The 25,883-nt window shown below is 38.8% G+C and overlaps 2 long non-coding RNA genes across 2 annotated transcripts in view; both read right to left on the bottom strand.

The window, feature by feature from the left end:
- LOC122559732 overlaps positions 1-25,883 on the bottom strand; it is a 217,498-nt gene that overhangs the window by 110,009 nt on the left and 81,606 nt on the right. The window lies entirely within an intron of this gene.
- LOC122559727 lies at positions 3,301-17,946 on the bottom strand. Its single transcript, XR_006314520.1, has 4 exons — positions 17,869-17,946; positions 15,594-15,599; positions 12,972-12,977; positions 3,301-3,310 (listed from the first exon to the last, which is right to left on the bottom strand). It is a non-coding gene; the product is annotated as an uncharacterized LOC122559727 (long non-coding RNA).

The following is a 25,883-nucleotide window of genomic DNA, read 5'->3' as shown; positions in this document are numbered from 1 at the left end:
AAAATCAATGAACAAGTCACTTCAGGTCACTTTCAAATACCTTGCATCCGTCCATGATGATTCATAAGTGTTGACACATCTCCAATCACTTTGTGGGACACATCTATCTGTACTTACAGTATGTGACACTTACCTCAGTAGAGTTTCTAAAATCCAATTTCTTAGATTTCAATTTTTTTTCAATTCTCTTTTTAACCATACAATTGTGCATAATGGACAATATACTGTGTGTTTTGTTTCTTTCTCAACACACTGGTGAATTAAATATTTTTCACTCAGTGACCCCAAAAGTGATTCCAGTTCCAACAAAACCACCATGCAGCTTCCAGCATCTGCAGTCTTTACTGTCTACAAACCACTGTGCAGCTTGCCTTTATTATAAGATCAATTTTTGAGAACTGATTCAAGTCGAAGACTGCCAGACATAAAATAATATACAATGAGGCAATCTACTTATGAGGAGTGTTGGGAACTAAGGGAAAGAGTAAAATTCATTATCTGAGCTTACCATTTGAAGTCCACAATTGACGTCAGAGCTTTGCAACTACAGAATGAATCAAAAATCATCCAGAGGTTCTATTCTCTATTGTTGCCAAGTAAACCCTACTGAACTGTGCAAGTATGTAGATATTAGTTGGGAACTGGATCAACGTTGATTATAATGCCAGCACATTGTTTAAGAGCCTCCCAAAATTACAACTATGGTTCAGTAATTGCATTTTTGCCTCCAGGTCACAAGGTCATGAGTTCAAACCACACTCCAGAAACTTAACGAGTTTATCGTCTGAGTGTAAAACATTTCCTTGGGGAGAACATAGTCAGGATCATCTGCTGAGGAAAATTCAACAGAAATTGAACGCCAGTAACAAAACCCTTTTATTTGATTGTCCTTCATTTCCAATGATGAGGCTTGTCATTCTTGTTATTTGATTTTCCTTTCTGTACTTCTCCCTAAGCAAAGTTTAATGCCAAGAATGTAGATATAAAAATCTACCTTTATTTTTCAAAAGACTATCTCATTTATGATAAAATTCTTTGGAATATCCAGAGGATATGTAAGGCATTGATGAAGTATAACTGCTAACCAGACAATTTTCAATGTTGTTGAATTGATTTGTTTCAACTCAGTGCTTGCCAATTTCAATAACGACTATTCATGCAACAGAACAGAATGTTGGGAGATTTTGAACCTCGAGCCAGTTCTATAATATCTGGTGTCTGTGATGAATATCTGGAGCTTTTTAAGTGCCCTTTCTCATGCCACAGTTTTATTTCAACCAAGTATTTATCACAGCAGACACCTATCTATTTCATTTTTAAAAAAATAGTACAAATAGCAATCCAATAAAGTGAGGACCTTGCACACAAGAACATTTGTAGATCAGAATGGTTAACATTTTATATTCTGTTTCTCGAGTTTAGAACCACCTGTGTAATAACTGATGATGCTAACATAACAAAAGCAGATCTTGCAGGTTTGTAAATGAACATGTGCCTTTGCATGCGTGAGACATTCCTTTATTCCGATTGTAAAGGCCTTAGATTCATATAGCTTTCTGCCAGAAATTGTTACCCTTCTTGCTTGAAAGCCATTGCAGATTTGGCAGCTTTAACCAACAATATTATCTTCAATTTTCACTCCTTAAAATGACTATGGATTCTCAAGCAGCAAAAGTAAGAATAGCAAAGTAACATGAGTCAAATGGAAGATAAGTACCAGTGAAACAAAGGCAGCTTTTGTTCCCCTTTCTCAAAGGATATTTCAATCATTTTGCTACTAATCCGAATGTATTCATTTCTTCAATATTACATTGTACCTCACAGAAACAACATTAAACTTCACATGACATCACACCAAAACAAATGCATTTTACCTTTATTCTTTTGCATGTTTCCAGTAATATAAACAAGAACTTGTTAATAATGTTTCAGTAAGTGGCTCCTTCTGCAGTGTGACAATTCTTTGATTCTATGATATGCAGTTAATATGCATGCAAGTGTGTCAAACCAATGTTCATTATTTAATTCAGGAGTGCTTAGATATATAAGAGAAAGTGAGCACTGCAAATGCTGGAGATCAGAATCAATATGTGTATCACTAGAAAAGCACTGCTGGTCAGCTAGCATCCGAGGAGGAGGAGAGTCAATGTTTCAAGCATAAGCTCTTCATGTTTTTGATGATGAGCTTATGCTCAAAACGTCAACTCTTCCGCTCCTTAGATGCTGCCTGACCGGCTGTGCTTTTCCAACCCCACACTTTTTGACTCTGCTTAGATATATATTGATTAGTTACTTTGTGTTCATTCTCATCCAGCTGTTGTACAGGTCATCAAAGTTCAAGAACCATATTGGGAGTGATTGGCCTTGTACAGGCCAGGAAACTATTTACTTCATGGCATGAAAGTGGAAAAGGAAAAGGTTTCCATTTTCGATGGAACATTAGAATTTGAGGAGGAGAAGGCCTTTTGGTCCTTCAAATCTGCTTTATCATTCAATAACTTCATGGCTGATCTAATTGTGGCCTTAATTACACTCTCCTGTCTGTCTCCCATAACCCTTAACTCACTTGTTGATGAAAGAAATCTCCAACTCAAATTGAATAATACAAAAATCCAAGCTGCACTATTCTTGGGGCATAGAATTTCAAAATCTAACACCCTTTGAGTGAATATTCCTTCTCATTAAGGGATTTCTTATTTTAAAACTGTGCCTCCAGTATTAGACACCCCGATAAAGGGAAATATTCTTTCAGAAACTGTCAAGTCCCTTCAGATTCCTTTGCTAAGATCACCTCTAATTTTCCTTAATCAAATGAATACAGGTCCAACCAGTGCAACATTCACAATTAAACAAATTTTTCAACCTAGGAATTAAATCAGTGAGCCTTTCTTGAACTGCTTGTAATACAAATATATCCACTGTCCCCTTTCCAAGGGCATTTAGTGATGGGTCTAACAGTGGCCCAGCCAAGGATGCTATACCCTAGAAAAAAGAAAGAAAATCACAAAATAATGGAATAAAACTGTATGCATATTCTAGGTATGATCTCACCAATGCACAGTTGTAGCAAGGCTCCTAGAGTCATAGAATCATACAGCATGGAAACAGACCTTACAGTTTCCCAAACTAAATGTCACATTTGTTTATGTTTGACCTGCATCCCTCCAAATGTTTTCTATTCATGTGTCTGTCCAAATATCTTTTAAATATTGTAACTGTATCATCCACCAATTCCACTGGGAATTCATTCCACATTCGAACTGCCTCTGATGTGAAAATATTGTCTGCTTTTAAATCTTTCTCCTCTCATCTTAAAAATATGCCCTCTAGTTTTGAACTCCCTGACCCTAGGGAAAAGATATTTGTGATTTTATAAACCTCTATGAGGTCATCCCTCAACCTCCTACACTTCTACCCTCTCTTTATAACTCAAACTCTCCATTGTAATTTTTTTCTCACCCTCTCCAATTTAATAATGTCCTTCCTATAGCAGGACAACCAGAACTGCACACGTTCCTCTGAAAGTGGCCTCACCAATGTCCTGTACAACTTCAACATAATGGCACAACTCCCACACACAATGAAAACCTGAAGAACTGTGGATGCTGAAACTCAGAAACAAAAACAGAAATTGCTGGAAAAGCTCAGCAGGTTTGGCAGCATCTATAGAAAAATCAGAGTTAACCTGTTCTGAGGAAGGGTCACTAGACTTGAAATGTTAACTCTTTATTTCTTTCCACAGATGCTGCCTGACTTGCTGAGCTTTTCCAGCAATTTCTATTTTTGTTCCTATAACTTAATAGTCTGAGCAATGTTAAAGACAAGCATGTTAAACACCCTCTTTATCATCCTATCTTCCTGTGACACAACTTTCAAAAATGTATGTACCTGAACCCCTAGGTCTCTCTGTTTGATAATATTGCCCAGGACCCTACCACTAACTATAAAAGTCCTGCCCTTGTTTGTCTTACCAAAATGTAACATCTTGCATTTATCCAAATTAAACTCCATCTGCTCCTCTCCGTTCCCTTTGCAATTAAGTTTAACATTTCATTTGCTTTCCTAACTATTTGCTGTACCTGCATACTAACAATGTGAATCATGTAAAATGATCCCAGATCCGTCTACACTGCAGCATTCTGCAGTTTATCTCCATTTGGTTAATATTCCAATTTTCTATTCTTCTGACCAAAGTGGACAACTTCAATTTTCACAAATTATACTCCATCAGCCAAATTTATGTCCATTTATCTCGCCTCTCTATAAATCTTTGTGGACTCTTGTGTTACTGTAACAACTATTTTTTTGTGCCTGGTTTGGTATTGTCAGCACATTTGTCTGGCATACACGATAATTTCATTCAAATCATTTGTAAATTGTTGAGGCTCCAAAACTGATTCCTATGGCATTCCAATAGCTACAGTTAGAGAACCTGAAAATCAACTATTTATCCTGAATTTCTACTTTCTCTTTGTTAACTAATCATCGATCCACTCCAATGTAGTATTTGCCACACCATGAAATCTCATATTGTGTTGTAGCATTTTAGCTTAGTTAATGCCTTTTTAAAATCCAAATATCTCCCAGTCCTCCCTCACTTGCTTGCTTTATTTTTGAAAAACTGTGATTAATTTGTCAAACACAATTTCTTTTTCATATAATCATATTGACTCTGTTTAAGTGTGTAATAATTTTCCAAGGTTCAGCTACTAAATACTTGAATATGAATTTCAGCATCTTCCCAATTACAAACTTTAGAGTAAATGACCTAGACTTTCCTTTTTCTCTCTCCTTTATTGAATAGATATATGACATTTTCAGATATCCAATTCACTGGAACCTTTCCAGAATCTGAGGACATTGGGTATATTACAGCCAAAGCATCCTTTATCTCTGCAGTCACTTTTTCTAAGACAACAGGGTATCTGTCATAGGTACAGGAAACTCGACCTATTAGTTTTCCTCGCATTTTTAAAATATTTTCCTAATCTGAGATGGTTAAGTATCTCCCTTAATTTTGTTTTTATATTTTGGCATATTGTTATTAGAATATAATTTATGTCTTTCATCTTGATGACAAGTAATTCTTCAAACTCTCTATCATTCTGTAATTATCCATTGTTCATCTGTTAAGGGAATAATGCTCACCTTAATTACTGTTTTGTGTTTTATATACTTATAGACACTCTTACAGACTCTTTTTACGTTTTTTGCTAGTTTACTGTCATTCTAATTTTTCACATTTTTAAACCATCCATTTCCAAAGTCTTCCTAATTTTCTTGCCTACCAATAATCTCTGTATTATTGTATGCTTTTCCTTTCAATTTGGTATGATCCTTATCTTCCTTCGTTAGGCATAGATGCTTCATCATTCTCCTAGAGTCTTTCTTCCTCAGTGGAATGCAGCTTCATTGAGATTTACTAAATACCTCCTTAAATGCTGTCACTGCTTCTGTAGCATCTTAACTCCTAACCTATTCTCAATACCACTGTAGCCAACTTTATCTTCATAGTTTTGTAATTGTCTTTATTTAAATTTCAGATACCAGTTTTTGACAATAGGTTCTCACCCTCAAATTGAACGTGACATTTTACTCTTGCTCATGCTTGCCAAGGGAATCCTTTCCTATGAGACCTTTGCTATGATCCATGTAGGAATCTGCAAACCAAAAGAAGGAAGTTTGCAGAATCACCCCAAATGAAGAAATCATTGAACATTTTGCTTCTTGTAATATTTACTTCAATATGAATGAGAATCAAAATAAGCCCAGCATAAATTAGCAGGCATATCAAGTTGCATCTTAAATTGCAAATAAAATAGTGCATTCAATAATTAGACCTCACCAATAAACCAGGCAGTCCACTTTACCAGCACGGCACCAATTTCAATCATAAAGCTTTTCCAAGTTTGATTCTTCCTTGGGCAGAATGCCAGTTCACTTTCTTCAAGGGTGTAGCCAGCTCTCTGTAGGCAGCAGCTTTCACATAAACAAGTATAATCCTCTATACAGTGACATACTTCATTCTGAAATGTTCTCAACTCTCAGCTTCCATTTATTGTGGCTGTGTGAATGTACCAGAATTGACTTTACCTTCAGACATCATGATACAACTGGGGCAGAAAGCTTGAAAAGGCCAAGGTTTCCCAGCTCATCCTTTTGTCTTTCTGAAACACCCTGTTGTGAGTCCAGAGTGAAACCTGATTGTCTTCTGGAAGGACATCTGGAAGATGTCTGTTGTATTTCCTCAGCAAATTGCATCTGTCAAGACCGTAGATGCAACTTTACATGTCTATTGATCTATCTATGTGGGCCAGATTGCCAGATCAACAGCTACCTGGCCACTTCATACCTTAAAACTAACCATTACTGGTAAAAAGTGTTTTACTCCCAAAATAAATATCGTTTTTCAATTCATTTTCCTTTACCTGATGTGTGTGTCTGTGTGTGAGAGAGAAAGAGAGAAAGAGATGTAAACCTTGGTCCTCATCATATTTAAGTCAAGGCTCCCGCACCATTCTTTCAACCATATATTCTATTCTCTGATTTTTTGTTATCTTCTGCTAATTTACACGTCTCAGGTAGTAATCCAAACAAAATTGCTTTTGTAACTCTGCATTTTTATTTAGCTCTGAGCTGCTCATACTCATTTTGCAGAATGTCTTCCTTAATCCAACCTAAATCTCTTTTTTAACTCCAGGCCATTTATACCTGTACGTTTCACACAACTGGAGTTCCATGTTCCTCACGAGTCCTGTGTAGATATCTTTAACACTGACACTGGGCAGACAACACACTCTTTAGATTTACAAATTCTAATGCAGAGAATAATGTCTAATATCCTACCTATTTTGTTTCTTAACACTGTTGCATTCTTTTACAATCCCAATACTTGAATGATGCACTGTTCCACAATGCTGAAATCAGTATGCTCAATCTTCCTGCAGTCTTTGCTCTCATCCACACAAACTACATAAAGCTCAAGACTCAGATGATGAGGGAGGTTGTAGTATGGTAGTAATGTCATTCGACTAGTAATCTATAGGCCAATTCCACCATGACTGCTGGTAGAATTTAAACTAAATTATTAAATGCGGAATATGAAATGAGTCTCAGTGAGACTGATAGCATCAACATCATCAGTGATGGAAACCATAACATTGGCACTATCACTAATGCCACGATCACTAATGCCCTTCAGGGTAGGAAATCGGCCAGCCTTATTCAGTCTAATCTCCACTTGACTCCACACCTACAACAATAGCAAAAAATGCTGGCATTGTTGCTAACATCCATAAGAAATGACAGAAACAAAAAATGTAACTGTGACTTTGACATTCCTCCTGTGCTGTCTGGAAATTCATTCATGACCACACCACCCTTTCACCACAGGGTAAATTTGATGTATTTAACCTAAGGGATGAAACTACCTCCTGGAATGAAGTGTTCAAGTAATGTTTGCCTTTCCTGATGTCTCATGGTGTTCAAAGCACAGGCGCAGCACATTAATTCTGAGGAAAGACTTAATGAAATGTGGTTGCTGTAGATCCTACCGATGTCCTCCTAACCTCTCAAGCTCCAGTTGCAGCACATCATCTACCGTGACAACTTTGTCATATTTTGTTTAACTAATTAAAGTTTACATTTAGAAATATTTCATGATTATTTCTACAGAAGGCAAGGTTTAGGAGAGGAAATGGCTGAGTGGTATTATCGCTAGACTATTAATCCAAGGACCCAGGTAATGTTATATAGACACTGGTTCAAATCCTGCCATGGCACATGATGGAATTTAAATTCAATTTTTTAAAAAAAATGTGTGATTAAGTGTTAAATGGCATCCAATTCCTGATTTTTGGAAAAAACCCATCTGGTTCACTAATGCCCATTAGGGAAGGAAATCTGCCATCCTTATCTGGTCTGGCCTGCATGTTACTCCAGACCAAAGCAATATGATTGACTCTCAACTGGCCTTTGGGTATTTAGGGATGGATAACAAATATTGCCCTGGTCAGTGACATCCACATTCTATGACTGAATTTTAAAAAGGTTTTTTAACTAATTAAGTTACTATTTAAGGTATTACTTATATTTCCCTGGAAAAATTTAAACCAGTTTGGAGAAAAAAAATTAAAGTTGAAAATCAGTCATTCTGTCTCTCATGCCTTCACTCAGATCACTCCTTACCCCATAAAAGATCAGAACAGCAATAATTCCTGCACTGTGTCAAATTCCCTCACTCACCAAATTCTCAAGTTAAGTAAGTATTCATTCTCGCCATGCACCATGAAGCTATATGTGGCACTAATTATTTTATGCTTTAGCAAATTCTCCTGTATTCATTCTAGCTGCAATTCCAATTATCTGAGTCAAGACCTGTTGGTTAGAAAACCAGTTCTAGTGTGCTATTCAATTAACCAACTGTGGACAACTTGTTCATTACTGAATAAGACTGAAAGTAATGACAGTTTAATTTTAAAGTCAATTTAAATGCAAAGTACAAACTTCAGTAGATTTTATAAAAAGATCAACCCTTAAAATTCTCTCACTCACCAAGGTCCCTGAGTTAAGTTGATACTCTGGGCATTGTTCATTGAGCTGGACCATGTACCTGTGTATGTGTGACTCCAATGAGTGGAGAATTTTCTCTGATGCCAATTGAGTTCACTTTAGTGACTAGCGATATTGAAGCTGTGGTCAAGAAAATTAAGGAGGCATATATCAGTTATAGACAGCTGAGCTCAAGTGAATCCCTTGTACAGTACAGGAATTCTGGGAATACACTTAAGAGGGAAATCAGGAAGGCAAAAAGAGCACATGAGATAGCTTCAATAAGGCCATCTATTTGTGGAACCACAGGAGATGAGTGAGATCCTAAATGATTATTTCATGTCAACATTTACTGTGGAGAAAGATATGGAAGCTACGGAACTCAGGAAAATAAATAATGACAGTTTGAAGAGTCTACATTACAGAAGAGGAGATGCTAGAGGTATTAAAATACATAAAGATAGATATATCCCCCAATACCTGATCAAGTATATCCCAGAACATTGTGGGAAGCCAAGGAAGAAATTGTGGAGCTCCAAGCAGACATATTTACGTCATCAACAGCCGTGGGTAAGATGTTGGAAGACTGGAGGGTGACTAATGTCATGCCATTATTTAAGAAAAGCTGTCAGGAAAGCCAGCAAACTATAGACTGATAAGCCTGATGTCAGTTGTGAATAAGTTGTTGGATAGGAATCTGAAGAGACAGGTTCTATATTTGGAAAGACAATGACTGATGAGGCATAGTCAACATGACTTTGTGCATCAAAAATCTGTCTCATGAACTTTATTGAATATCTTGAAGAGGTGACCAAGAAGATACATGAAGGCAGAGTGGTAGATGTTGTCCACATGAACATTAGCGAGGCCTTTGACAAGGTTTGGTGATCACAGGGAGAGATAGCCAATTGGTTGCAAAACTGGCTTGACATTAGGAGAGATGGTACAAGTTTGTCGTTCAGACTGGAGGCCTATGTCCAGCAGTGTGCAACAAGGATAGGTGCTGAATCCACTGTTGTTCATCATTTATATAAATAATTTGAATAAAAATATGTTTTGCATGGTTAGTAAGTTTGCACATGACACCAAAATTGGACACTGATAGAAGATTATCTGAGAATAAAATGAGATCTTGATTAACTGGTTCAGTGGGCTGAGGAATGGCAGATGGTGTTTAATTTAAATAAATGCAAAGTGTTGCATTTTGGTAAGTCAAACCTTATACTGTTAATGGTAGGGCCCTGGGGAGCATTGTTGAACAGAGAGACCAAGGAACATAGTTCCTTGAAAGTAGCTTCACAGACAGGCAGAGTGATGGAGAAGGTGTTTGGCATGCTTACCTTCATTGGTCAGAGCAGTGAATACAGGAATTGTGACATCACGTCTGTTCAAGACATTGGTAAGGCCACATTTGGAGTACTGCATTCTATCCTGGTCGCCCTGCTATAAGAAGGATGCCATAAAACTGGAAAATGTGCAAAAAAGATTTACAAGGATGTAACCAAGACTGGACGGTTTGAGTTAAAAGGAGAGGCTAGATAGGCAAGGACTTTTCTCCCTCGAGTGTAGGAGACTGAGGGTTGATCTTATAGAGATTTTTCAAATCATCAGGGGCATAGATAAGGTGAATAGCCAAGGTTATTTCCCCTGAGTCCAAAACTAGAGGGCATAAGTTTAAGGTGAGAGGGATATGATTTAAAAATGATCTGAGGGGCAACTTTTTCACACAGTGAGTGGTGGGTGTATGGGACAAGCTGCCAAAGGAAGTGATAGTAGTGAGTACAATTTCAACATTCAAAAGACATTTTGTCAAGTACAGGCACATAATCCTTTATCCAAAATGCTCAAGACCAGCTGGTTTTTGGAATTCAGAATTTTTCAAATTTCAGAATAAGTGACAGTTTGATGGTGAAATTTTTTAAAATCCTAGCAGGCAGTGAGCTGTTTTCTTGAACTTCTGCAGTCCTTGGAGTGTACTTCCACCCATTGTGCTGTTAGAAGGGGGTTGCAAGATTTTGACCCAGTGACAGTGAAGGAACAGCAATTTAGTTCTAAGTCAAAATGATATGTGACTTTGAGGGGAACTTCCAGGTGGCTGTATTCTCATTTATCTGCTGCTCTTGTCTTTACAGGTGGGAGAGATGATAGATTTTGAAAGGGAAGTTGAAGGAGCTTTGGTGAGAAACAGCAATGCTAGTGTTTCTAGATGTACACACTGCTGTTTCTGTGCATCATGTTAAAGATGGCGTGAGAGTGCCAAACAGTCATTGCTTTGACCTCAATGTTGTCAACTTTCTTGAATTTTTTTGGAATTCAATTCATCCAGGCAAGTGAAGAGTATTTGCATATTGTCCCTGTGTCTGCATCCAGGTACTTCAGTTTCTTCTCATAGTCCAAAAATGTGTAGGTTCGGTGGATTGGCCATGCTGAATTTCCCATAGCATCCAGGGATGTGCAGGCCAGGTGGATTAGCCATGGGAATTACTGGGTCACAGGGATAGGGTATGGGCTGGGATTGGATGGGATGCTCCTTGGAGGGTCAATGTGCCGAATTGCCTGCTTCCATATTGTAGGAATTCTATGACCTGCCGTAGTCCCAGTCTAGCAGTTATGTCCTTTAGGACCTGATCAGCTCAATCTGTAGTGCTGCTGCCAAGCCTTTATTGGTGGTGGACATTGAAATCCTCCACTTGGATCTTTGTGCCTTTGTCACCCTCAGTGCTTCCTCCAACTGTTGTCAACATGGGAAGTACTGATTTATCAGCTGAAGGAGGATGGTTTTGCTAATCAGCAAGAGATTTCCTTACCCATGTTTCATCTGGTGCCATGATACTTCATGGTGTCCAGATTTAATATTGAGGACTCTCAGGACAATTCCAGATCTTAATTCCAGATTTTTATTGAAAAATGTCAGGCTGCTGCATGACGGATACAAAAGCAACATACCACAGATGCTGAAAATCTGAAAAAAACAGTAATTTTAAAAAATGAAAAACCTTTGCAGGTCAGACAGCGTCTGAGGAGAGAAACAAAATTAATGGCTCAGCTCAAGACACCATTTGTCAGATCCTGTTCCAGTCCATCAGAGCATTTAAAAAAAGCAGAATTTGCTGGAGAAACCCAGCAGGTCTATCAACCACTGTGGAGAGAAAGCAAAGCTAATGCTTCAAGTCTAGTGACGCTTCTTCAGAATATTTAACCCCTGTCACGCCATAAAAGAAAGAAATGCAAATAATAAGTCAAATTCAACATCGGAGAGTTATCCTCAATGCTATTTTCTGAGGAAAGCTTTATCTATCAAAAATTCAGTGTCTGTACATTACTTCTCTTGCTAAGGAATCTCACCACTACATCATGGGCGGCACGGTGGCACAGTGGTTAGCACTGCAGCCTCGCAGCGCCTGAGACCCGGGTTCAATTCCCGCCTCAGGCGACTGACTGTGTGGAGTTTGCACGTTCTCCCCGTGTCTGCGTGGGTTTCCTCCGGGTGCTCCGGTTTCCTCCCACAGTCCAAAGATGTGCAGGTAAGGTGAATTGGCCATGCTAAATTGTCCGTCGTGTTAGGTAAGGGGTAAATGTAGGGGTATGGGTGGGTTGCGCTTCGGCGGGTCGGTGTGGACTTGTTGGGCTGAAGGGCCTGTTTCCACACTTTTATCTAATCTAATCTAATCTAATCTAATCTAATCTAATGTGATGGTGACTGAGATACGCACAAGGAATGTCTATTCTATCTCAGTCACGGAAAGAAAAAAATGATTGTATAACCATTCATTACACAGGAAGTGGGGCCTTCTGTACTTGCATGAAGAGATTTGGTTCCTCACCACCTGTCATTGAATTTGTGGATTATATTGCTGCTCTCATGAGGCTGACAAATACCAATCACCTCATAATCTGCATCTCCAATGGTTCTTTTGAAAACTCCTACATGCCTCACTTCTTCCACAACAGCAAAAATGTGCAGAATCCTCTTTGTGTTTCACTTATGCTTCCAAAAAGGAGTTGAGAAATGTCTAAATGAGATCAAGCTCAAAGCTTTGGAAATTTAGGAAAAGACCTGGGAGTGGATAAGAAATTAGCTGAAAGACAGAAAACAATAGACCAAAAAGGGGAATCTCGAATATTGTCTGAAGTATAAGATATGGCTGGCAAACTAAGTAAGTAGTGTATATCTATGTAAGAAATGTGACCAAAACAGTAATAAAGGAAGAGGCAGTGGTGAGGCGATAGGCTGGATGTAACTAGAGAACCACAACTTAAAATAATGGCAAGCCCCTTAATAGAAAAATCACCAGTTCAGTATGAAAGGTTACCCTGGGACTACTAGGGGAATCACAAAACTAAGATTGCTAGATCAGGTAATATTTCCCAAATGTTTTCTCATTGTAGCTCCATTTTGCTGCTTGGAAATTACTGTGAACCCAGACCTGTGAGGCAAAAGTGTGTACATGGAAAACCAAGGAGAGTGAGGGATGGTGGTGATGGGAGCTGCACAAGTGATGAGAAACCTGAGGCAGCAGGAAAGGGGGTTTGCAATTGGGTTGGAGGTGGGCGAGGTGTGAGAAGCTTGTGAGAGCAGAAGTGGAAAAGGGTTGTTTAATCCACAGAGCATTCAAACTATATTTCAACAGGGATTTGCAAGACTTGTAAATCAATTTGCAAGACATTGTATCTCAATAACTCACATACCTCCCAGATTTTCACTCTGGGGCCATATAATGTATTAGGCATTAAAATGGTGCCATGCTTGGAAAAAGAATTTGGGAAGTACTGGTCTAATCGTTCATGATTTTGAACACTTTTATCAAATCACTTCTCAACTCTTCCTGCCCTAAACTTTCTCCAATCTAGCCATGTAACAGTTTTTGTAAATCTTTTCTGCATCCTCTCAAAAGCTTTCACTGTCTCCTAAACTGCAGGGTCCAGAATAAACTGTTAAAGTTAAGCCAATATTTTATAAAGGTTCATCAAAGTTTCTTTGGCTTTGCACTCAATTCTTCCATATATAAAGGTCAAGGTCACACATGCGTTTTTTTTAACAATTGCAAATAACCCTAACACCTTCAACTTTTTATGCATGTATGCTCCCAGGTCTGTCCCTTGCTGCTCCTCTCGTTTCTCCTATCACAATGTATCACTTCACAATTCTCTGCATTAACCTTCACTTGCCACATGTCCACACATTCCATTTGCCTATTTTCTGTTGTAATCTATCGCTTCAAGTCAATATAAAGTGCTAGATAGACACCGATGCATTGTGCAACATTATGACCTTCACAAATGTGTGTGAAGTGGTTCAATGTTGCAATCCAAAAATGAAGCCTTCAACAAGTTCCAGGTCATAAACAGCAAGCAAAAGTCACTCATCTCTAAAACTTAAACTGATAACTCTTAACATGCCAAAAGAGACAACGCAATGTGTTGTACTACACTTGGCCAAGGACTATAGACCAGATCCTAGATAAGTACAACAATGTGCATAAAGGGAGAGGATGTCTTCCTGGAGAATATTCTCTCAAAGTAGATAAGAATGTCAGATCAATACAGCTCTGTTGAGGGAAGTTCCAGCTCTCCTCAATGCCAGCCTGAAAAACACGATAGATGAGCTAGAAAGGGGAGCCATAGCTAAGAACTGACAATTCCTACTGAATGGATTAGCAGCATGATAACAGTGAAACAATTTGGAAATCTGAACGTACACATTAACCCAAGGGAATCAAAATACATTTCTGATGAAATCTCACCACCTCTTCCAAAAAAAGAAATTTTGCCACAACATGCAATGGCAAAAAAAGCTTCTCTACCCTAGATATGAAGGATGGCTACTTGCAAGTGAAGCTGGATGAAAGCAGTAGCTTTTTGACTACGGTCTGGATACCGTGCAAGAGATACAGGGCTGTGCCTGCCGTTTGGTAACTCATAGCTCTAGAGTAATGTCAAAATAGGCACCATGCGATCATTAATGAGTGACCTGGAACGGATAATCTCATCATTTATGGAGACACAATGGAAGAATCCAGAACTGTCCACAATTTTTTTAAAAAGTGCAACTGATAGACAGAACTTGTCAGATTAATGTGAAGCTGAACAAGAGAAATTAAAGATGGCTGATGTCAAATACATGGGTCACACACTGACAGAAATAGAACCGAATTCTGAAACCTCAAGAGCTGTAACAGAGATGTGGAGATAAACAGTTGTAAAAGCAGTGCAATGATTTATTGGATTTGCCAACTGCTGAACAAACTTTTTGCGCAATTTTTCATCAGAATCTGAATCATTGCACTAACTAATTGCCAAGGATGTGCAGTGGTTTTGGAGCACAGGACAAGAAGCAATATTCACAAAAATCAAGCAATTTGTGATGCAACATTGGTAATGCAATATTATGATGCAACTGATAAAGTCACCCTACAGTGTGAAACAGGAAGCAACAGGACTTGGATCAAACCTAGTTCTAGCTTCTTCCCCAAGAGGAAACATTATTTTCACATCTACTCCATCAAGACACTTCAGGATCTTATATGTTTGAATTAAGACACCCCTTATACCAGCAGATACAAGCCCAGCCTATCCAACCTTTCCTCATAAGGCAAGCTGCTCATTCCAGTTTTTTATCTGGTAAACATTCTTTGAATTGGGTCCAATGCATTTACATCACTCATTAAATAAAGTGATCAATACTGTACATGGTACCACAAATGCCCTCTTTAACTGAAGCATAACTACCATACTTTAGTATTCAATTACTGTCAAAATAAATGATAACATTTTGTTTGTTTTCCTAATTACTTGCTGTACCTGCATACTAACCATTTTTTAAATCATGGATAAGGAAATGCAGATTTCTCCACACCTCAGAATTCTTTGTAGTTACATAATATGGGTTGAACCTTATGTTGCTTTTGGCTAAGTCTGAATTATGTCGAGTTTTTTGGGGATTAAATCTAACAAATGTTCTCATTCTATTGTATCAAATTCACCTCATTAATTCCATCCACATCACTATGGCATCTCTCATGTCAATTTCCTCTCCATCTTACCATGCACTCTTCCCAGAATAAAATGCCACTCAACCCATAATGATAAAAACACTGGCATCCCTTGCACCTACGCCATCTTTGAAAGGCCACTGTGCACACAGAATCACACTGTCCACCCAGAGATGCCCTGCATGATTCCTGACATTTGTCATGGAAATAGCAGACAGCGGAAATTGTCCCGGTTTGTGAGCAATGTTATAGAATTCATTCGTAACAAGCAGTTGGCTGATTCTGCCCGGTGTTTATTTTGATTCCCATATTGAAATTACTTAATAAGATTGGTATTTTATATTTAACATACTTGTGTCATCAACCTGTTCAATGATATTATTACCCACTCTAGAGCAGACGGGACTTGAAACTGGGACTCCTGGTCCAGTGGAAGGGGCATTATGACTGCACCATAAGAGGGACCATCAATCGATAATGGTCGTCAATTCACATCTTGTCACTGTCTAGTTGAAATCCCACCATGTCACTAGTAAGAAGCATAAAAGACAGCCCGAGATGACCTCCGCTTTGAGATGGGTCTTGTTACACTTTTCACCCAATTCTGTCACAAATCTTGCCAGAGTCCATAGTATTCAGACCCCTTTACGATTGCATCTTTGGTTTCTTTTTTTGCTCTTCCTGCCAAGATGGACAATTTCACATTTTCCCACATTAAACTCCAATTATCACATTCATTCTCTCATTTAACCTAACATGTCTTTTTGCAGCCTCCTTACATCCTCTTCAAAACTTACTTTTCTGTATAACTTTGCAGCAAGTTTAGCAATCATACCTTCTATCCCTTCATCCAAGTTATTTATATGAACTGTAAACAGTTGAGGACTCAACACTGACTGACCGACTGCCACATCACTTGTTACAACTTGCCATCTGGAAAAGATTTGTCTATGTCTATTCTCTACTTCCTGTTAGCCATTCAATCTTCTATCCATGCAATACATTATCCCATATACTGTGGATTTTATATTCCATAATTCCATTGGATGTGGCACCACATTAAATGCCTTCTGGAAAACTAGAATCTGAACGCCCTATTGTTCGAACAACTCAGAATCTGAACAATTATTTCGAGAAAATTTTGCCCTAAAATCCGAACACATTTTCAGAATCTGAACACCACGTACCGTTCAGGTCGCACATTGTTTGTTTAGTTCGTCCCCGGAAGTAGTAATGAAAGCATCTCTCGTGTGTCCATCACAAGTTTACCTCATGTTTTCACCTTGATTTGTGCTGGTTTTTTAAAATAATCACCCTTGTGCATTCACCATGGCATCCAAGAAGAGCAGTGAAGCAAATAAAAGTAAGAGGAAGTCCATGAGAACGACAATTGAGTTGAAGAAAGAACTTATAGCTAAGCATGAGAGTGGTATGTGTGTGTCTGATCTCGCTGCCATGTTTGAGATACTGAAATCGACCGTGTGTACGATTCTGAAAAATAAAGAAGTGATAAAAGCAGCTGATGTGGCAAAAGGTGTAACGACTCTGACCACTAAGAGATCAAAGTTTATAGAGGAGGTGGAAAAACTCCTCAGTGTGGATAAACGAAAAACAGTTGGTTGGTGATCCCAGTTCTGAGGGCATAATTTGTGAGAAAGCCAGGCTCCTATATGCTGACCTTAAAAAAGACATGCCTGGAAGTAGTGCTGATAGTGATGAGTTTAAGGCTAGTAGGGGATGGTTTGAAAACTTTAAGAAGAGAACTGGGATCCACAGTGTTGTTATGCATGGAGAGGCTGTAGTTCAAATGTGGATGCAGTGGCAAATTTTGTGAAGAAATTTAATGAGTTTATGACCACTGAGGGGTATGTGGCACAACAGGTGTTCAATTGTGATGAGGCAGGCCTCTTCTGGAAAAAGATGCCAAGGAGGACCTTTGTAACTAAGGAAGAGAAGTCTTTACCAGGCCATAAGCCAATGAAAGACAGGCTTACTCTCTTGTTGTGTGGTAATGCTAGTGGAGACTGCAAGATAAAGCGTTTGCTTGTGTACCACTCAGAGAATCCACGTGTGTTCAAAAAGAACAATGTTGTGAAGAGCAAGTTTAATGTTATGTGAAGGGCAAACATGAAAGCATGGGTTACCAGGCAGTTCTTCACTGAGTGGATTCTGTGAAGGCTTATCTTGAGGAAACTAATCTACCCCTGAAGGCTCTTCTTGTGATGGACAATGCTCCTGCTCATCTGCCTGGCTTGGAAGAAGATTTGGTGGGTGAATATATCTTCATCAAGGTGAAGTTCTTGCCCCCCCAATATACTCCTCTCACCCAGCAAGTTATCTCAAATTTCAAAAAACTGTACACCAAGGCTATGTTCCAGAGATGCTTTGAGGTGACAAACGAGACTGAACTGACCCTCAGAGACTTTTGGAAAGATCATTATAATATCCTCCATTGTTTAAGAATCATAGACAAAGCATGGAGGGAAGTGTCTCTGAGGACAATGATCTCTGCCTGGAAGAAACTCTGGCCTGAATGTGTTGCAGGAAGAGACTTTGAAGGCTTCGAAGAACCGCCTGTTGTGCCTGTTATTGTGTCTCTGGGCAAGTCCATGGGCTTGGAGGTGAGTGAAGAGGATGTGGAGGAGTTAGTGGAGGATCACAAGAATGAACTCACCACAGAAGAACTTTAGCACCTCCACAAGACGCAGCAAGAAGAAGTGGCAGAGGAAATTTCTTCAGAGGAGGAAGAGGGAGCTAGTGGGAACATTTCCAGTGCTGAAATTAAGGAACTGTGCTTCCTGTGGTCTAAAGCACAGGCCATTGTTGAAAAGTGGCATCCTAACAAGACAGTGGTCAACAGGAGCATAAACATGTTCAATGACAATGTGATTGACCACTTCAGAAAAATTCAGAAAAGTCGCCAACACCAGACAATTTTGGAAAGGTGGTTCTCTAAAGAAAGCCAGTCCAGTGAGCCCCAGCCCTCTACAAGTGGTCTTAGTGTTACAAGAATGAAGAGACAAAGACAGCAAACACCAGAGCACAGTTACCTGATGTTATTATGGAAGGTGACTCACTTTCCAAGCAGTAAACCCTCTCCCTCCTTCCTTCTCTCCAGCTTCCACATGCACCATTAGCACTCCTCACTAAGGTAAATGAAGTTATTTTCATGTTAGTACATTTATTTCTTGTTTTTATTATTATTACTTGATATTTAGGTCATTTACTCATCTTATTTTACCTTAACCATGTGTATTTGCAGTTAAAACTGTCTTGGAAATGTTTTTTATTGGGCCCAGAAACGGATTAATTCACTTTCCATTATTTCCTATGGGGAAAATAGTTTCGGAATCCGAACTTTTCGCAATACAAACAGCCTCCTGGCACGAATTAAATTCGGATTCCGAGGCACCAATGTATATTACTCTTTATTTACAGGTTATTTGGTCACCAGAGGTTACTTGCTCAAAAGAATTTCAATAGATTGGCCAAATATGATTTCTCTTTCTCAGAACCATGCTGAATCTTCCTAATGACTGTAATTTGAAAATATTAAAGTGTTTTGCTGGAAATTATTCAAAAACAGTCCATAATAGTTTCCCTATGACAGATGTTAAGCAAACTGTCCTGTCATTTCCTGCTTTCTGTTCATCTCCCTTTGGAATAAAGGAGTTATGGTTGTTATCTTCCAATCTAATCCCCAAATCAAGAGAGTTTCAGAAAAGTGAAATCAATACATCAATACCAATTTTCCTGAGTTCTTATCTCTTCTACATTTTCTGATTCATAGCTGCTTCAAGGATATGACTTGCGTCCTTTATATTGAACAACTGTTCCGTTCATTTATTTTTTTTATTTCCCATTATTAATTCTCCACTCTCACTTTCTATATTACCAACATTCACTTTGTTAATCATAGAATCCTTACAGTGCAGAAAGAAGCTGTTTGGACCATCAAGTTGACTCAATAAAGAGCATCCACACCAGACTCACTCCCCTATGCCTGTAATCCTGCATTTACCACAGCTAATCCACCTAGCCTGTATATTCCTACACTATGGACAATTTAGCATGACCAATCCACCTAACCTGCACATCTTTGGACTGTGGGAAGACCTGGCAGAAACCCAAACAGACAAAGGGAGAATGTGCAAACTTCACACAGCTACTTGTCCAAGGTTGGAATCCAACCTGAGTCTATGGGGTGCTGTGAGGCAGCAGTGCTGCCCAATTATTTTCTTCTTTAAATATTTATAGAATCTCTTCATATCTGTTTTGATATTCTGGCTAGCTTTCTTTTTCGCACTTTCATTTTTCCCATCTTATAATTTGTTTGATCATTCTTTACCATTTTATATATTCTGTCCAATCTTCTGACCACTTGCCTTTTCACAATCATACATTGTCTTCTATTAGTTTGGTATTAGCTTCCACCATTCTAATTTACCACAGATGGTAGGCCCATGCCTTGAAATGTTTCTTAATTATTGGAATATTTATTTTGTGTCCTCAAATACTCCACTAAATGTCTGCCACTGCATCTGTATTGACCTTTTCTTTCAATTCGCCATAGCCTGCTCTCCTTTCGTGCCCTTAGAATATCCCTTCCTTAAATTTTAAGAAATCGTCACAGATCCATTCTTTTCTCCTTCAAGTTAAATGTAAAATTCAACCATATTATTGTTGATGCTACCTAGAGATGATTAATTCATCCAATCTCATTGCACAATACCAGGCCTAATCTGACCTACTTTCTGGTTGGCTCCATAAAGGGCTGTTTCAAGAAACTGTCTGGAAAACAACCTATAAACTGCTCAGAAGACATAAATAACATAAGGTATGAGTTACAAAAAATATTTTATTACTGATTCAATATTTCACTTACTCACAGGATGTGGGTTTCACTGGCTGGGCCAGTATTTATTGCTCTTCCCTTGAGAAGGTGGTGGTGAGACCCACTGCAATCTATTTGGTTTCGATACAAAGAATAAAGATAAAGTCTCCATAGTCTACTGGACCATAGGGCTTCTTTCTCATTAGACAGAGATATTTGGTGGTGTTTAAACCTGGAAGTCACCATACTTCAAGTGAGGGGTCATGATTTGGAGATGCCAGTGTTGGACTGGGGTGTACAAAGTTAAAAATCACACAAGACCAGGTTATAGTCCAACAGGTTTAATTGGAAGTACACTAGCTTTCAATTGTGATCACCTGATGAAGGAGTGTCGCTCCGAAAGCTAGTGTGCTTCCAATTAAACCTGTTGGACTTTAACCTGGTGTTGTGTGATTTTTAACTCAAGTGAGGGGAGAGGTTAGGATGGAAAATCCTACATGGTAACTTCAGCTGGTGCAGGAATTGAACCCATGTTGCTGGCATTATTCTGTACCACAAACCAATTGTTAGGCCAACACCCACAATGTTGTTTAGCAGCTTTAGGATTTTGATCCACCAACACTGAAGGCACAATATATATTTCTAAGTCAGATTGACTAGTGGCTTGAAGAGCAACTTGCACGTGGTAGTATTCCATGTATCTGCCCTTGTCCTTTTAAATGACAAAGGTTATGGATTTTGAAAGGTGTTGTCTTTACAGCCTTGGTGAATTTCTGCAGCACATCTTGTAGATAGTAGACATTGCTGCTACTGTGCTTTGATGGTGGAGGTAGTAAATATCTGTGTATGTGGTATCAATCACATGGTCTCTTTCCTGCATTATGCCAAGCTTCTCGAATGCTGTTAGAACTGCACTTGTTCAGAGAACTGGCAGTATACAATCACACCCTGATTTTTGGTTTGGAGATGGTTGATAGGACATTGGATGTCAGAAGATGAGTTACACACCATAGTATTCCTAGCCACTGACATGCTCTTATAATCACAGTATTAATAAGGCAAGTCCAGTTCAGTTCCTGGTCAATGGTAATCCCCAGGATATTGATAGTGAGGTATTCAGCAATGATAATGCTATTGAATACCAAGAAGTACTGGTTAGTTTCTGCCTTATTGGAGATGTTTATCGTTTGCCATTTGTGTGACGAAAATATTACTTTCCACCTATAAGACCAAGTCTGGATATTGTCTTGAACACGGACAACTTCAGTATCTGAGGAGTCATGAATGGTACTGAATCTTGTGTAGTCGTTGGTGAATATCCCACTTCTGATCTTGTAATAGAGGGAGGATTGTTGATTAAACTTCTAAAGAAGGTTGGGCCTAGGACAGTATCCTGAGAACTCCTGCAGAGATGACCTGGAGCTGAGATAACTGACCTCAACCATCTTCCTATGTGCCAGGTATGACTCCAACCTACAAACAGTTGTCCCTGATTCTCATTCATTCCAGTTTTTCTAGGGTTCCTTCATGTCACACTCAGTTGAATGAGGCCTTGATGTCAAGGGCTGTCACTCTCACCCCACTCTGGAATTCAGCTCTTTCATCCATGTTTGAACCAAGGTTGTAATGAGGTCAGGAACTGAGTGGCACTGGAGGAACCCAAACTGAGCATCACTGAGCAGGCTATTGCTGAGCAGGTGCTGCTTGATAGCACTGTTGATGACACCTTCCATCACTTTACTGATGATTGAGAATAGACTAATGGGGCAGTAATTGGCAGTTTAGATTTATCCTGCTTTCTATGTACAGGACATAGCTGGGCAATTGTCCATATCGTCAGGTGGATAGCCAAGATTTTGTACCACTAAGAGGCCAGCACAATTTAAAAACTGTGTGCAATGGCATGGGCAGAGACAGATGAAAAATAAAAACTGCTCTTGCATGAGAATATAATAGTTGTGTCAAAGACAATCCTTGTAATTCGTTTTGTTTTTGTAAGAAAAGGGGGATGTTTGGATTAGAAATGCAATGCTACACTTATGTGCCTCCTGGCTTGCTATATTCATGTGACTTCTACCATGAAGTGCTCACTGCAGGAATCAATGTTACAGTCAGTTGAATGAAGACATAACATAAGCTGGACTTTTGTCCTGTGAGTTCATGATACCTTCATGTATCATTTTCCGTGAAAAATACTAATGTGTGGTAGCCATTGAAAACGAAAATTAACAATATTCAATACGCTTCAGAATGAGGAAGAAGACAATTGATAGACCTTGAAAAGTCCCAATGTCTACAAAAGTGATGGAATATTTCAGCGGTTTTGCTGCATAGTTAAGGGAAAGTCACATTCATCGTTTTAGATTACAAATATGTGTTTGAAAATCAGATGTATAAGTATGCAGAATTATTTAATTTATGTATTATTTCTTTAAAATACAACTTGTTATAGTAGTAGGTAAAAGTAATTTTTATACTAGCTTTCATTTTTATAAGTTGCAAATTATTTCAAAGAACATTTGACTCAAAATATTACAAAAACATACAAAATCTACTATCAAGAAAAAGATTTGTCTTTCTGCCCAATGCAATAGATCAGGCGTACATATTATTTGGTTAAAAATATTTTGAAGCAAGCTTAATTCATGAGCAAGTTAAGAAGCTTGTCTATTGCGCTGAAAATGTTTGCTTTGATTCATATAAATAAGCATGTTCTGAAGAACTTTCTAGAACCTGCTGAAAAGTATATTATAATTGGATATTTTGTGAGTTATTACAGTACCTCTCTCATTACCTGACTACTCTCCTTTTCATGAAATTGACTGCTGACAGAGAAATAAAATATTATTAGATTACTGAAAGGCCCAACTGCGGGTTTGATTTGAAAAAAAGCAAAAGAGTTTATCTGTTATGAGGAGTGGGGGAGGTACAGATTATTTTTTGCATGGATAATGGTCCATTACTTATAAGCCCAGTGGAACTTTAATCCTAATAATTGCAATGCACCAAAAGGAACATGTCCACATGAACAAGACAATGTTTCAATAGTACTTGCAGAATTTACTTAGACTGATTATTATTACAAATCAGACTTTTATGTTGTTATAAACAAGAATATATATTAATTTACACAGACCAACCCTCAGTTTATAACTCAAAATTGACTTTAATTGATCTTAATGAATTGACAGCAATAGACTTTAATGCGGCATTGTTTGAGAGAGTGAATTGAACAGCTGTCAGCAATAGACTACCAAAGACTTGCTGGAAGTAAATCAGGAGAATTTAATACAGAGAATCTTATTCTACAGGGTTGCATGCCTGTGTAAAGGATATTTTCTTCTGTACAATATGTGGAAAAGCTAAATATAATATTTACTGAGAACCCTTCATATATCAAGATCTATAAATAAGAGATGCATAATTTAAGAATCATCCATTATATACAATTAAATTTGAAGTAATTACATGTTTTAGGCAATACTCTGGAAAGACTGAAAAGTTTACAACCTATGTCTGAGTTTTAAATTTCTAAAGTTAGTTAAAAAGTAGCAGTGATTTCCCAGTTGCAAATTCATCTGTAATTTATATAATGAAATAATTTTGAGCAGAGGGTGGGTTAGCCAGCAGGAAATAAAATAGAATTTCAAAACATCGATCCTTACTACTTTGAAATAATAAGCCATATTTTAAATTTTTGGGGAGGGGCTCTAAAGTCAGATGACTTCAATGTCCTGCCCAAAGTTTCAGGAACTCAACACTAAAAACTGAACAGGTACCTGCTGAGTTGGCTGTGTCCTAGTGAATTCCTGACTGAACTGGTCACCTTCCTTTTCCTTGCTTGACATGGAAATGCTTCAACAATATTAAATGCCTCTGTGACTAATGGCAATGGATTTCCTTCCCCACAACTGGGCAATGGCATCACGCCAATCTCAGAATGCTAGGGTATCAGATTGCTTCTCATCATGCAGGCTCAGATATCACTTTTGACCTAAAGGTCTCATTTGGCAATTTTAGCTGCTTTTTAGTTGTAGCTTTGTGCAGACAAACAGTCAGGAAGCTTCTGGTTTAGTGGTTTCGTGTAGAGAGAGGGATATGAAGCTGTCTCTCAAGAAAACAGTGAAAAGTACATGTAAAAATCTTCAATGGATGAGCATGTTGCTGTATGTTTCAATGTCAGAAATGCAGCATCTGCCAGCAGTTTACATGGAAATCATACTGAAGGAACTTGAAGAGAGTGAGAACATGCAAAAGTCTAAAAGGGAGGAGTTTATTGTGGGGAAGGTGGACTCTAGTCAGTCAGGGGGTAACATCACAGTCCACGGCTGGGCCAATTCTAGTCCAGGAAGATAGCCATGGTCAATTAGGCAGTTAAAATCCAATGTTGGTCCAGGGATCCATGCCTGGGTTTGTGCCATGGTCAGTCCTGAAAGTCAAGTAAAAGCAGTCAGGGTATTGCTTCTCAGTCTATTGGGATACTCCCCCTAAAACAGTCGAGGAGATGGGCTACTGTAAGTCAGAGAGTGGAGGGTCATCACAATCCAGGGACGTTTCATGGGTTAGCTCGTGCCACTGTCAAGGCTGCAGGTCACTCAGGTCTGGAAAATATCCTAATTGTAGTGTGTCTCTGAGGAAATGGTCACAGTGATGAGGGCAATTGCAGCTAGTAGGACAGGATCAGATAGTGTGTTGGAGAGAATGGCATGGTCTCAAATTGAGGGGGAGGGGGTTTAATGCATATTATGGTCACTCTTTTCTTAATATTGGGAGGGTGCAGGACCAGCAAGATCCACAAGCTTTGGTGGTAAAATGAGTGCATTGATGTAAAGTGGATTCAAATGAAATAGGACATGGGGGAAGAGGTGAAGGGTCATTCATGCCAGAGGGGTGGCACTCATCTTGAGAATGTTAAGAGTACTTCAGCTACAGTGGACTGCGACTAGTACATCTGTTCACTACAGAACATTGTGCGAAGGGTAATAGTGAACACATGAATTAGCCATTAGCTATCTCATAGAGTTGAATGTTACAGCATTCCCTTCAAAAGGACAGACACATGACAAGCCTTTCCTTTAGAAAATGTGTGGAAGCATCAGACATATAGCCATCTTTAGCATACAGTGAGTATGAGAGGTGATGAGATGGACATCCCAGGCTGTGACTCCTGTCCTGCACCATACCTTTAGCCTCAATATTACCAAGGTCCATCAGTAGTGATTTGATTGCAATCCCCATCATAAATGTGCATTCTTTGCTGGTAAAAACAATGACCTCAGATGCTGGAAACCAGATTCTGGATTAGTGGTGCTGGAAGAGCACAGCAGTTCAGGCAGCATCCAAGGAGCAGCGAAATCAACGTTTCGGGCAAAAGCCCTTCATCAGGAATAAAGGCAGAGAGCCTGAGGTGTGGAGAGATAAGCTAGAGGGGGGTGGGGGTGAGGGTGGAGAGAAAGTAGCATACAGTACAATAGGTGAGTGGGGGAGGGGATGAAGGTGATAGGTCA

This window comes from Chiloscyllium plagiosum, chromosome 2, assembly GCF_004010195.1.
Source record: "Chiloscyllium plagiosum isolate BGI_BamShark_2017 chromosome 2, ASM401019v2, whole genome shotgun sequence".
Lineage (NCBI taxonomy): Eukaryota > Metazoa > Chordata > Chondrichthyes > Orectolobiformes > Hemiscylliidae > Chiloscyllium > Chiloscyllium plagiosum.
The sequence above is the reverse complement of the archived record's forward strand: the minus strand, read 5'-3'. Positions and strand labels throughout refer to the sequence as shown.